A 14,514-nucleotide genomic window follows, 5' to 3' on the forward strand; every position below is an offset into this window, starting at 1 on the left:
CACGTACGCGTGCACTGGTTTATGTACGTGTGCACGTATGTTTACGTGTGCATGTAAACGTACCCACGTACATGTGTATGTGCGTCCATGTGTTTGCGTATGTTGATAAGTGTATATATGTATACTCGGAAGCCCAACACTGCATATGATAGGGCCGTTTTTATCGTATTTATCACTGCATTGATTAAACATACTGATAACCATTTAGGCACAGCAGAAAAAATGTAACTAGCAAGTCGTTTGCAGTGATTTGTCGTGAGCAGGCCCTGCTTTGTGAAGACGCGAATACTAACTATTGTTTGGATCTATTAGCGCTTATACTTTATTGGTATGTATGCAAGACAATCTGTATGAAATATTATCGCTTGAAAGAGGATGAAGTTGAACAGTTAGTGATATGGCGAGAGATTGTGTTACCATGTTCAGCGCCGGTGAGGTACAATCTCTACTTAGTAGAATTGAAACATTGGAGGAGGATGTTAAGTGCCTTAAAGAGGAGAATCGAGTTCTCCGCTCAAAGGCCCAAAATACGGAAGACAAAATTAGCGATGAGCATGGATGGAATACGGTGAAAAATAAGATGCGGAATAGTGGAAAAAAGTCCTCGCCAGATTTTGGTTGTAGGAGACTGTCAAGTGAGGTACTTAGACAGGGTTTTCTTCGATAAAGATAGGAAACATAGGTCGCAGGTGTGTTTCCCCGGCGCGGGCATAGATGTTAGAGATAGGATTGAAGAGTGTTTAGTAGGGGAAGGTAAGGACCCAGTAGTTTGCTTAAGTGCCGGGGGAAATGATATAGGTAAGTTAGGGAGAGGAATTGTTTGCGCGGTTCCGGGATGCGCTAGACAAGATTAGAAACAGGGGAGGTGTTCATGTTGTATGTGGAATCCTCCCTTTCCGAGGGCGTAGATTTGGAGGTTATGTTGGCATTCCAGGGCTTATATGCATTGAATTGCAGGCTGGTATTTACATTGGTAAAGCCAAGTAGATGGGGCATTTGTCGGTGGACAACGTGGGACCCCGCGTTTGTTTGTACATAGTGTGGGTATATATATGTATAGTATATGTGTTATATATTGGTGTGTATATTATGTATATATACATATATATATGTATGTGGTAATATACTTTTATATGTATATATATACATATATATATATAATGTATATATATACATATATATATGTTATATATATATATAATATATTATGTATATATTTACATATATAAATATATATGTATATAAATACATCAGTCATATTTCTGATGTATATTTATACATATTATATGTATATATATACATATATATAATATATATATGTAGATATTAATATACTTATATATGTATTATACTTATATATATATATATATATATTTATATGTATATTATATACATATCAATTTATTTATATAATATATATTATATAATATATATATATATGTATTTATGCATATTTTATGTAATTATATTTATAATGTATTTATAGCATATATAGTGTATATATATATATATATACATAAATATTGTTATTTAGATCATACATATATATTTTATAAGTATATATATACATTATATATATGTTTATATATATCCATAATATATTGTATATTTTTAATATATATATACATTATATATATATTTTACATATATTTATATGTATTTAATATATACATTATATATATATTGTATGATTGATATTTGTTATAGTTATAGATTATATTTTATTGGTATTATAGTGATATGTGATTTATTTACTTTATTATGTGTATATATATGTTATTTATATATACAGTTATATGTATTGTATATATGATGATACAATATTATATGTCATATATATTACCATTATATATATGGGTAATATAGTATACTTTATTATATATTGTATGTATATATTAACAAATATATATATATTATTATGTATATATATACATTATATATTTTGATGTATGTAATTTACATATACATAGTTATATATATATATATGTTTATATGTATACCATATTTATTTATATGTATATATATAACATATATATATATATGGCACTATATTTTAATATATATATTTTATATATATGTAATATATATTACATATATATGTATATATACGTATATATATACATATATATATGTGTTAGATATATACATTAATATATTATATTATACATATGCATTATTCATAATATTATAGTGTATATATACATATATATATGTGTTATATATATACATATAATTATGTGTATATTTATACATAATATTTTATATATATATACATATATGTATAATATTATCATACTATATATGTATATATACATATATATATGTTATTTATACATTATTTAATATGTATTTATACATATATATGTATATAATATACATATTAGTATACAGTATATATATGTATATATATTACATATTTATATGTTATATATTACATATATATGTATAATATATACATATATATGTTATATATATACATATATATGTTATATATATACATATTATTTATAGGTTTATATTAACATATTAGTATATGTATATATATACATTAATATATACTGTATATACTGTTATACTTATATATATATGTATAGATATTTTATGTATATATATACATATATGTATATATATACATTATATATACTATTGTATATTATATAATACATATATATGTATATATGTATATTTTTATACTTTATATATTTGTATATATTATACATTTTCATAGTATGTTTATATACTTCATATATATACATATTATGTATATATACATTATATGTATATATATATAATAAATCCACATATATGTATATTATACATATATATATTACATAATATTATATTTAATGTATATTAGATATGTATATATATACATATTATATATATATGTATCTATATACTATATATATATATGTATATAATATTACCATATATATATGTATATATATACATATATATATACATATACATTATGTATATATAATATACAATATATATATGTATATAATTATCTACATATATATATTGTATATATATATATGTATACTAAACATATATATATATGTATACTATACATATTTATATGTTATATATTACATATGTTATTATATATGTTTACATATGTATATATATGTATGTATATGTATATATATGGTATGTATATGCTATAGTGTATATTATGTATGTATATGTATATGTATATATATATATTACTTAATATATGTATATGATATACATTTATGTTATATATATACATATATTATATTATTATGTATATATATACATATTATATGTATTTATTACATATATATATATATTTACATTATGTATATATATCTTTATATATATATTATACCATATTATGTATATATATATATATATATTCATATATTTATATATAGGTATATATTTATATATATATATATGTCTAATTGATATATGCATCTATACATAATGTTATATATATACATATATATATATAAATATATGCCCATATATATATACATATATGTACTTATAATATATACCCCATATTATGTATATATATATACATTCTATGTATATAATAACATATATACATATGTATATATATATGTGTTTATATACATATATGTATTTTATAGATTACATATATGTATATATATGTATATCTACCATATTTGTATATAATTATGTATATATACATTTTTATATATGTTATATATATACATAATATATGTTATATTATATAACTTAATTATACATATATATGTTATATATATATACTTATTATATATTTGTATATTTATACTATTTATTGTTATATATTTACATTTATATATTACATATATATATGTTATATCCATACTATACATTTTTATATATGTTTATATATATAACATATATATATTGTACTATTTATTACATATATCTATGTATTTATATTACAATATAATTTGTATTTTATATACATATATATGTTTTATATAGTTTACATATTTATATGCTATATTTATACATTATATATTTGTTTATATATGTATCATATATACTATATATATGGTAATATATACATATATATATGTATATTTACTGATATATCAGATTTATATATACATATATATACTGTATTTTCATACATATCTGTATATATATATTTATTTATGGTATATATTAAACACATATATATATGTAGATTTATATACACATATTATATAAGGTATATATACATATATATATATGTATATATGCATATGTGTATATATTATATATTGTATATATACACATATTTATATGTATATATATACATATATATTATATATATGTACTATATATACATCTAATAATATATATTATTGTATATTTATACTTAGTATATATATACTGTATATAATTACTTATTTTTATATATATATATGTATATATATACATATATTTATATATATATATATGTATATATATACATATATTATATATATGTATATATTATTACATATATATATGTGTATTATATTACCATATTTATATATAGATACATTTGCATTTATATACATATATTTATGTATATATTACATTTATATATATGTGTATATCTATACATTTATATATGTGTTGTATATGACCATTTATTTTTATATTTTACATATATGTATAATTATAACATATATATATGTTTATATTTACATATATATATGTATATATACATATATATATTGTATATATACATGATATATGTATTTATATACATTTTTCCATATTCTATAAATATTTATATGTATTGATATACATCTTATATATGTTTATATATATACATATATATGTATATATATACATATATATGTAATATATTATACATATATATTATGTTATATATATTACAATATTTATATTTGTATATATATACATATTATATTATGTTTATATGTTATACTTATATATTTGTATATATTTATATGTAATATATATACTTTATGTATCATATATACATATATTTATAGATGTATTTATATTATCCATATATATGTATATGTGTATATTTTACATATATATGTATATAATATACATATTTTATATATGTATATACTTCTTATATATACATATATGTATATTTACATATATGTATATATATATACATATATGTTTATATACATATATATATACATATATATATTTATGTATATATATGTATATAATATCACTATATATATATATGTATATATATACATATATATATAGATGTAATATAGATACATATATATTATGTATATTATATATACATTTTATATATACATATACATTTGGATAGAATTTAGTATACATATATATATGTTATATTTTATAAGGACATATATATATGTATAATATATATATGTATATATACTATATATATATGTATATATACATATTATTTGATATGTATATACAACAATAAACATAATGTATATATATGTATACTTATGTATATTTATGTATGTATATGTGATATATATGTATGTATTTGTATATGTTTCATATATATGTATGTATATGTATTATGTATATATATAGTATACATATATGTACTATATGATACATATAATGTATATATATACATATATATATATATGTATATATATACATATATATGTTTATATACATTTGTATATATATATTACATATATGTATATATATATATATATATATATACATATCTGTATATATTCTATTATACAGATTATGAAATATATATGTATATTTTAGACCTATATATATATTTGTATATATTATAGCATATATTTTTAGTAGTATAGATACATTATATTTATATATACATATATGTATATATATATACTTTTATTGTATATTATATATTCATTATAGATTTATATATATATACATTATGTATAGTTTATTATTATGTGGTAATAATATACATATATGTATATATATATACATTAATATGTATATATATGTTATATACATATATGTTATATTTTATACATATATATGTATTATATACATTTATATACTAAATCTTGTATATATTATATATACATTATATGTATATATACATATATTTTTATAAATACATATGTTTTTATATATATTACATACTATGTTTATATTACATATGATATATATACATATATATGTATTTATATATACATATATATATGTATATATAGTAATACTATTTATGCTATATTATATTTAATACTATTGTATATGTATATATTTATGTAATTTATATACATATTATTTGTATAATATATATACATTTATATAGTGTATATATATATATGTATATATATATACATATATGTTTATATATTTATATATGTTATATTGGATATATATATATATGTATATAGTATACATATAGATATGTATTTATATACATTATATGTATATATACATATATTGTATATATGTATAATATACTTATATATTCACATAATGTTATTTAACATATATACATATATATTTATATATAATTATATGTATTAATATACATAGTATATATGTATTAGTATATTAACATATTCATTTTACATACATTATATATACATTATACATATACATTGATATACATACATTATACATATGTATTACATATATTTAACATATGTATATATATTCATTATATATTATATGGTATATTTATACATATATATATGTTTATATATACATTTATATATATGTGTTGTATAACATATATATATTGTATATATGATACTATTTATATATGTATATATTATACATATATATACATATATATATGTATATAGTATACATTATATATACATATTATATATATGTTTTTTATATATACATTTATATATATATGTTTATATATTTACATATATATATATGTATATATTAAATTTATATATATAATGTATATATATATGTATATAATATATGTATTATATATATATATGTATACATATACATTATGTATATATTACATTATATATATAATGTATTTAATATATATATGTAATTTCTTATACATGATAATGTATGTTATATTATAATATGATATATGTATACCTCACATGATACTATATGTATATATACATTATATATTCTGTTGGAAAAAAACGACAGCAAATTCATTAAGAAATTAATTTCTTTCTTAAGCTTTCTAGCTTTCGGACAAGTAGATTTTCTGGGGAAATGAGAGGGGGCAAGAAGCAAAATTTCCCAATTGACATTGGTAACCTTATATTAACACAGAAGTCTATGTTATATACAAAATGAATGCACAAATAAACGAAAAAAACCAGTATAAATAATACCCCAAGACGTTTCGCAGTATCGTTCTGCATCTTCAGTTGGAGTGGAAGGGAAGTCGTTGACCAAGAGACGAGTATAAATATGTATAAAGGCAAAAACTTGGAGTGGTCACTTAATGGACTCTCCTCTGTTTGGGCTGGCCGGTAGTTCGGTTGGTTCACTGAGCTAGCCTGATCGCCATAAGGCATATGACCATTTTTTTCTCTCTGCGGGGATATTATGGACATTTATGGGGTGTTCTCTGATCTGGTGGTTGTATTTTGGTTGAAAGAAATTTAATTTCTAATGAATTTGCTGTCGTTTTCATCAGGAATATGCTTTAAAAGACGTAATCTCCTGCCACGCTTCACGAATACATATTATATGTATATATGTGGTATATATATACATATACCTATATTTTATGGTATAATATATTTATATATGTGTGTTTACAATATAAATAGGTTTATATATACTTATTATATATGTATATGTTATACATTATGTATATATATACATATATATGTATTTTTTTTAAAATTTTTTAATTATGTATTTTAAATATATACATATATATTTGTTATTGATATTTACATTTATTATATTATGTATATATATACATAATTTATATATGTATATATACATATATATACAAATATGTATATATTACATTTATAGTAATATATATTATATTTTACATATATGTATATATACATATGTGTGAGATATATCTATACACTATATGTATATATATTACCTATTTATATACATAGTATATATATTATACATATATATATGTTATATAACCATTATATATATGCGTATATTATATACATATATATATATGTATATTTATGTTATATGTATTATATTTGTATGTATATGTATGTAAATGTATATGTTTTATATATATCATATATATATGTATATTTATACATATATATGTATAATATACATATCTATGTATATATACATATATATGTATATTATATATATCCATATATGTATATATATGTATATATTCATATATTATATGTATATATTTACCATATATATATGTTTATATATACATATAGTGTATGTTTATTTATATACAGTATATATACATTTATATTATGTAATATATATACTACATATATTATGTCTCCTGTCGGCATTGCTTTGCCTTTGTAATCCTGTGTAATATATTTATATAGCATATTAGATCGGAATATTATATATATGTATATATACATATATTGTATTATAGATATACATATATGTTTTATATATGTACTATATACATATATTATATGTATATATACATTATCATTAGGTTATATATAACATATATATATGTATTAATATAGTCATATATAGTACATATATATATATGTATATATAGACATATATATATTGTATTACATTATACATTGTATATGTATTATATTTATATATATATATATGTATAATATATACATTTATATATGTATCTACTATACATATATATATGTATATGTATACTATAATATATATTTGTTTATATATACATATATATTTATGTATATATATGTATTGTATTTATACATTATGATATATGTATATTATATGGTATATATATACTTATATATTAAAATGTATATATATACATATATTTACATTATATGTATATATTATACTATATACATATATGTATTGAATATTTATCTATATATACATATAAGATATATATACATATATTTATATGCATTTATGATAATTTTTATATATACATAGTATATAATTGTATATATATTATATATATACATATATTTAATGTATATATATATGTAATATATATACATATATATTTGGATTTATAGATACTTACATAAATATATGTATAGATATATATGTATATATTTATCATATATATATGTTTATATATACAGATATATATATGTATATATTTACTTACATATATATATGTATATATAAATTATATTTTTTCATATATGTATTAGATTACATATATATAGCTTTTATGTATATATATTTATACGTTATTATGTATATATATATATAGTATAATATATATATACCTATTAACATACGTATATTATACATATACATATTATATACATACATATATTTACATCATATATATAAGTAATTTATAATACATATAAATATGTATATTTATTATATATGTATATATACAAATATGTATATATATATACTTATATATGTATATATAAATATATGTTATATATATGTATATATAACATATATATATGTATACCACCACATATATATGTATATATACATATTATATTCTGTTTGAAAAACGACATGCAAATTCATTAGAAATTAATTTTCTTTCTTAAGCTTTCTAGCTTTCGGAAAGTAGATTTCTGGGGAAATTGAGAGGGGAGAGAAAAAAGAAGCAAATGTTCCAATTGACATTGGTAACTTTTTTATTAACACAGAAGTCTATGTTATATACAAAATGGAATGAAAATTAAAACAAAAACACAGTATAAATAAAACCCAGTCGTTTCGCGTTCGTTCTGCTATCTTCTGTTTGGAGTGCAGGGAAGTGTGGACCAAGAACGGAGTATTAAATATGTATAAAGGCAAAAAACTTGGAGAGGGTCACTTAATGACTCTCCTCTGTTAGCTGGCGGACTGTTCGGTTGGGTTCCTATGCCTAGCCGATTTCGCCTTTGGCACATTGACATTCTTATTCCTTTGCGGGGGATATTTTGGACATTTTATGGGTGTTCTCCTGATCTGGACACTGGGTGGTTGTATTTTTGGTTGAAAAGAAATTTAAGTTTCTAATGAAATTTGCTGTCGATTTTTCAATCAGGAATATGCTTAAAAGAGAATCTACCTGCCCACGCTTACGAGAATACATATATATGTATTGTGTATGTAGATACATATACATACATATGTATATATACTTATATATATATATGTGTTCATACTTTTATGATATATTGCGTGTATATATACATATTTTATATATATACATATATTATGTATATATTATAACATATATATATATTACATATATATATGTATATTTTAATACCTATATATATGTTATATATATACATAATATATTATGTATATTATATATATACATTATATATTGTTATATTATGTATATATGTTATATATATTGTATTATATGTATATACATATATATATGTATATATACATATATATTACACTATTTGTTATATTATACATATAGTGTATATAGATATATACATATATGTATTGTAATATACATTTATGTATATATACTTATATATATGTATATATATACATATAGTATATATTTATGTATTATATCTATGTATATATATACATATATATATGTATATTTATACATATGTATTGTATTTATATATATACATATATATATATAGTATACATATATTTAATATACATATATATATATGTATTATACATTACATATTATATGTCTTATATATTACATATTATATATGTTATTATATATAGGTATATTTTTATATTGCTAATATAATACATTTTTATATATATATATATACAATATTTATTTAGTTATATATTACATATTCTATGTTAATATAGTATATATATATGTATTACATATGTATATATATATGTATACATATGTATATATATGTATGTATATGTATATGTATATGTATATATACATATGTATATATATACATATATATATGTATATATATATATATACATGTATATATATATATATATACATATATATATATATATACATGTATATATATATATATATATACATATATGTATATATATATATACATATATGTATATTGTCACATATATTCCCATATATGTAAGGTGGGGATAGTATAACTTTGGATAACGGCGCCCCGTGATAACGTGGGCATCAGATTACAGGACGAGTACTGAGGAGGACGCGTGGGAAGGAAACCTACTCAATGGAGTATTTGTTCTAACACTCAGCCTAGAACGAAGGAGAACGTTTTTAGTTAATTGACCAATGGGGTTCAACCACCATAGACGCAATTCCTATGGGCCAATCAGAGGATTTTTGTAGAGAAGGGATCAGAGCGCCTTGGGCGTGTCAGTCTCAGTTTGAGGGTAGAGGGTAAAGTGTTAAGGTGTTGCCTCGGAGGGGTCATCGGCTGAAGTAAGTCCTCTGTACTCCCCCCCCCCTGTATTAGTCATAAGACCTTTTAACTCAGCTAGTAACACCACTAGTGCTTCATGTAGTGGTGTTAAATGTTTATAGTAGTGACTTAGATAGTGTTTTCGTTGGTAAAGTATTAATTAATTAATTAATCTTCTTTCACCCCCGTTAAAAGTTTTCGAGCAGGAATCTTCTGTTTTGAAATATATTTACTCATTTGAATGTAAACTTATTTACACACTTGAAGTTTAGTGATTGTAATCCTTCATGTATCCTGTTGAGTTTTAATGAATAGTGTTAAACGTTATTCTGTGCGTTTCATTTTTCTTGATTTTCTTGATTTTAATAAAATCAAGTGGCGACCTTGTAATTTCTATTGGAGTTTTCCCAAAGACGTGGGGTCTTGGGAACTCAGTCACCCATTCACTCTTACTATGTGTTACGAGTCTGACAACTTTACAATTTCTATTTGAGTTATCCCAAAGACATGGGGTCTTGGGAACTCATTTCACATACTTAATCTATTGCAAGTCAGATAGGTGAGCGAGATTCGTAACATATAAATTGGCGACCTTGCCAGGATTTTAACGGTAAAGTGAAAGAATTACCAACGAAAATATTTAGTATTAAATAGGATCAATAGTGTGAGAAAATGAAGTTGACAAGTACAGAGGAGGTATTGGAGTTTGTACACAAACAACCTACTAAAAAGGAGATACAGAACCTTACTGCTAACGATTTAAGATTCATAGCACAAAGTCTAGGGGTTGAGCACGCACATGAGGCAAATAAAACTGAATTAATAAGAATTGTTGTAGAAATAGTGCATAATCGAGACGAAAGTGGGGCAATGAGAGATGAAGGAAGGACAGATAGAGAGTTTGTCACTTCAGAATGTGAGGAAGAGGAAGAAGTGGAAGAGGAAATGGAGAAGGGTGAATCTCAAAACACTGAGTCTCGATTAGGCGAATTACGGTTGAAGTTAGAGATAGCTAAGATAGAAGCTGAAGTAAAAAGGGAAGAAACTGAGAGAGTTAAGATGGAAACTGAAAAGGCTAGAATAGACAATGAAAACCTTAGACTTCAAGTTAACTTACAAGAAAGTAGACGAGTGCTATCAGAATCTCAATTCGTGAATAGAAGGCTCAATTTTGATGTAGTACATAACGCTAAATTGCTTCCTGAATTTGATGAATCACAGGTGGATACTTACTTTAGGACGTTTGAAGGAATAGCGGAAGATTATCAATGGCCGAGGCAGTATTGGCCTGCATTGTTGCGAACAAGCCTCAGAGGCAAGCCGCTAAGAGTTTATGGTGCTTTAGAGGATTCACAAACAAAGGATTACGATGAAATCAAAGCAGCCATCCTACGAGCCTGTGAATTAGTGCCTGAAGTTTATAGGGTAAAATTTAGGAATCTAAGGAAGCAATCTAGTATCTCACACGTTGAATTTAGTAGAGAGAAAAGAATGTTATGGGACCAATGGGTAAGATCCCGTAACATAAATGGAGATTATAGGAAACTAGCTGAGTTAATGTTAATGGAAGAGTATCTGAGATCCATCCCTAAAGAGGTGTCATTGTATCTTCAGGAGAAAGAAGTCTCGAAGTTGGAAGAGGCTGCAGTATTAGCAGATAAATATGAAATACTTAAACCTACTGCAGGGAAATTCTCAGTTACTCCAAGGGGGAGAGAGGAACAGCCGAGGATCCCACAATCAACCTCCTCAGGTGGACCTACAAAATCCCTAGAGGTCAAGAAAGGTGACTATATTAAGTCATCACAGATAATTTCATGTAGCTATTGTGGAAGGATAGGCCACCTGACGAGGGATTGTTGGCACAGGAGAAGAGAAATAGAGGGGGTTAAACCCATAGTATTATTAAATAGATGGGACACCCACATAGAAAGTAAAGTCCGAGAGGGGGAGGACGAGGAGGAGACCACCAAAGTAGTGGCCCTCATGAGTAAGGTTGCCACAGACGGCATGGAGAAGAATGAGATGAAACCTCACTTGAGAGGTTATGACCCGTTCCTTTTTCAAGGAACAGTCACCATAAAGGGAGAGAAGAGAAAAGGGGTGACCATTCTGAGAGACTCAGGAGCCCTCCAATCAGTAATGCTGAGTAGCTTAGTTGAAAAACCTGTAGCAAAAGGGAGAGTAGTTATAGGCTTCCTAGGAGGCCTAGCCAAGGTGCCACTGGTAGAGGTAGATATGGAATCACCTCTATATGAGGGACAGGCAAAGATAGGCCTAGTAGATCAGTTGCCAGTGGAAGGAGTTGAAGTCATTCTAGGAAATGACTTAGTGGGTGGGAAGATGAGTCCCACACCTATATGGGAGAGAAGAGAGAGAGAAGGGTCTAAGGACCAAGTGAGGCCAATAAAGGTCTCGAGAGGGGAAGGCTGTGGAAATCCTGAATGTAAGGACAGTCTGAATCCCGAGGGAAGAATCCCTAGTGAAAATACTCAAGTCGAGACAGAGGTGGACTTGAGGTTCCTGTTCCGTGAGGAACGAGGAGGCGAGTCGGAAGTTTTTGACCTGACTTGTCTGTTTATGGGAGAGAAGAAGGGAGATGGAAAGAGTCTAAATGACTCACACAGAAAGGGAGAGAAGAAAGGAGAGAAAAGGAGTCCAAGCGACTCATACAAAAAGGGAGAGAAGAAAGGAGAGAAGTGGAGTCTAAGCGACTCACACAGAAAGGGAGAGAAGAAAGGAGATAAATGGAGTCTAAGCGACTCACACAGAAAGGGAGAGAAGAAAGGAGAGAAATGGAGTCTAAGCGACTCACACAGAAAGGGAGAGAAGAAAGGAGAGAAATGGAGTCTAAGTGACTCATACAAAAAGGGAGAGAAGACAGGAGAGAAATGGAATCTAAGTGACTCACACAGAAAGGGAGAGAAGAAAGGAGAGAAATGGAGTCTAAGTGGCTCACACAGAAAGGGAGAGAAGAAAGGAGATGGGAGGAGTCTAAATGACTCACACAGAATGGGTGAGAAGAAAGGAGAAAAGAGTCCTAATGACTCACAAAGAATTGGAGAGAAGGAAGGAGAAACAAGGGGTCCCAGTGTCTTACAGGGAATGGGAGAGAAGGAGGTGGAGGCAATGAGCCCCC

At 23.5% G+C, this 14,514-nt stretch overlaps 1 protein-coding gene across 1 annotated transcript in view; it reads left to right on the plus strand.

Annotated features, from left to right (window-relative positions):
* Positions 1-247: 247 nt before the first annotated feature.
* Positions 248-14,514, plus strand: part of LOC143019236 (facilitated trehalose transporter Tret1-like) — a 31,082-nt gene continuing 16,815 nt past the window's right edge. Inside the window, exon 1 of the mRNA XM_076174929.1 lies at positions 248-328. The gene's annotated coding sequence lies outside the window, so the exon portion shown is untranslated. The remainder of the gene's footprint in view (positions 329-14,514) is intronic.

This window comes from Oratosquilla oratoria, chromosome 36 (genome assembly GCF_046742065.1).
Source record: "Oratosquilla oratoria isolate Oo_2021 chromosome 36, ASM4674206v1, whole genome shotgun sequence".
In the NCBI taxonomy this organism is placed as follows: Eukaryota; Metazoa; Arthropoda; class Malacostraca; order Stomatopoda; family Squillidae; genus Oratosquilla; species Oratosquilla oratoria.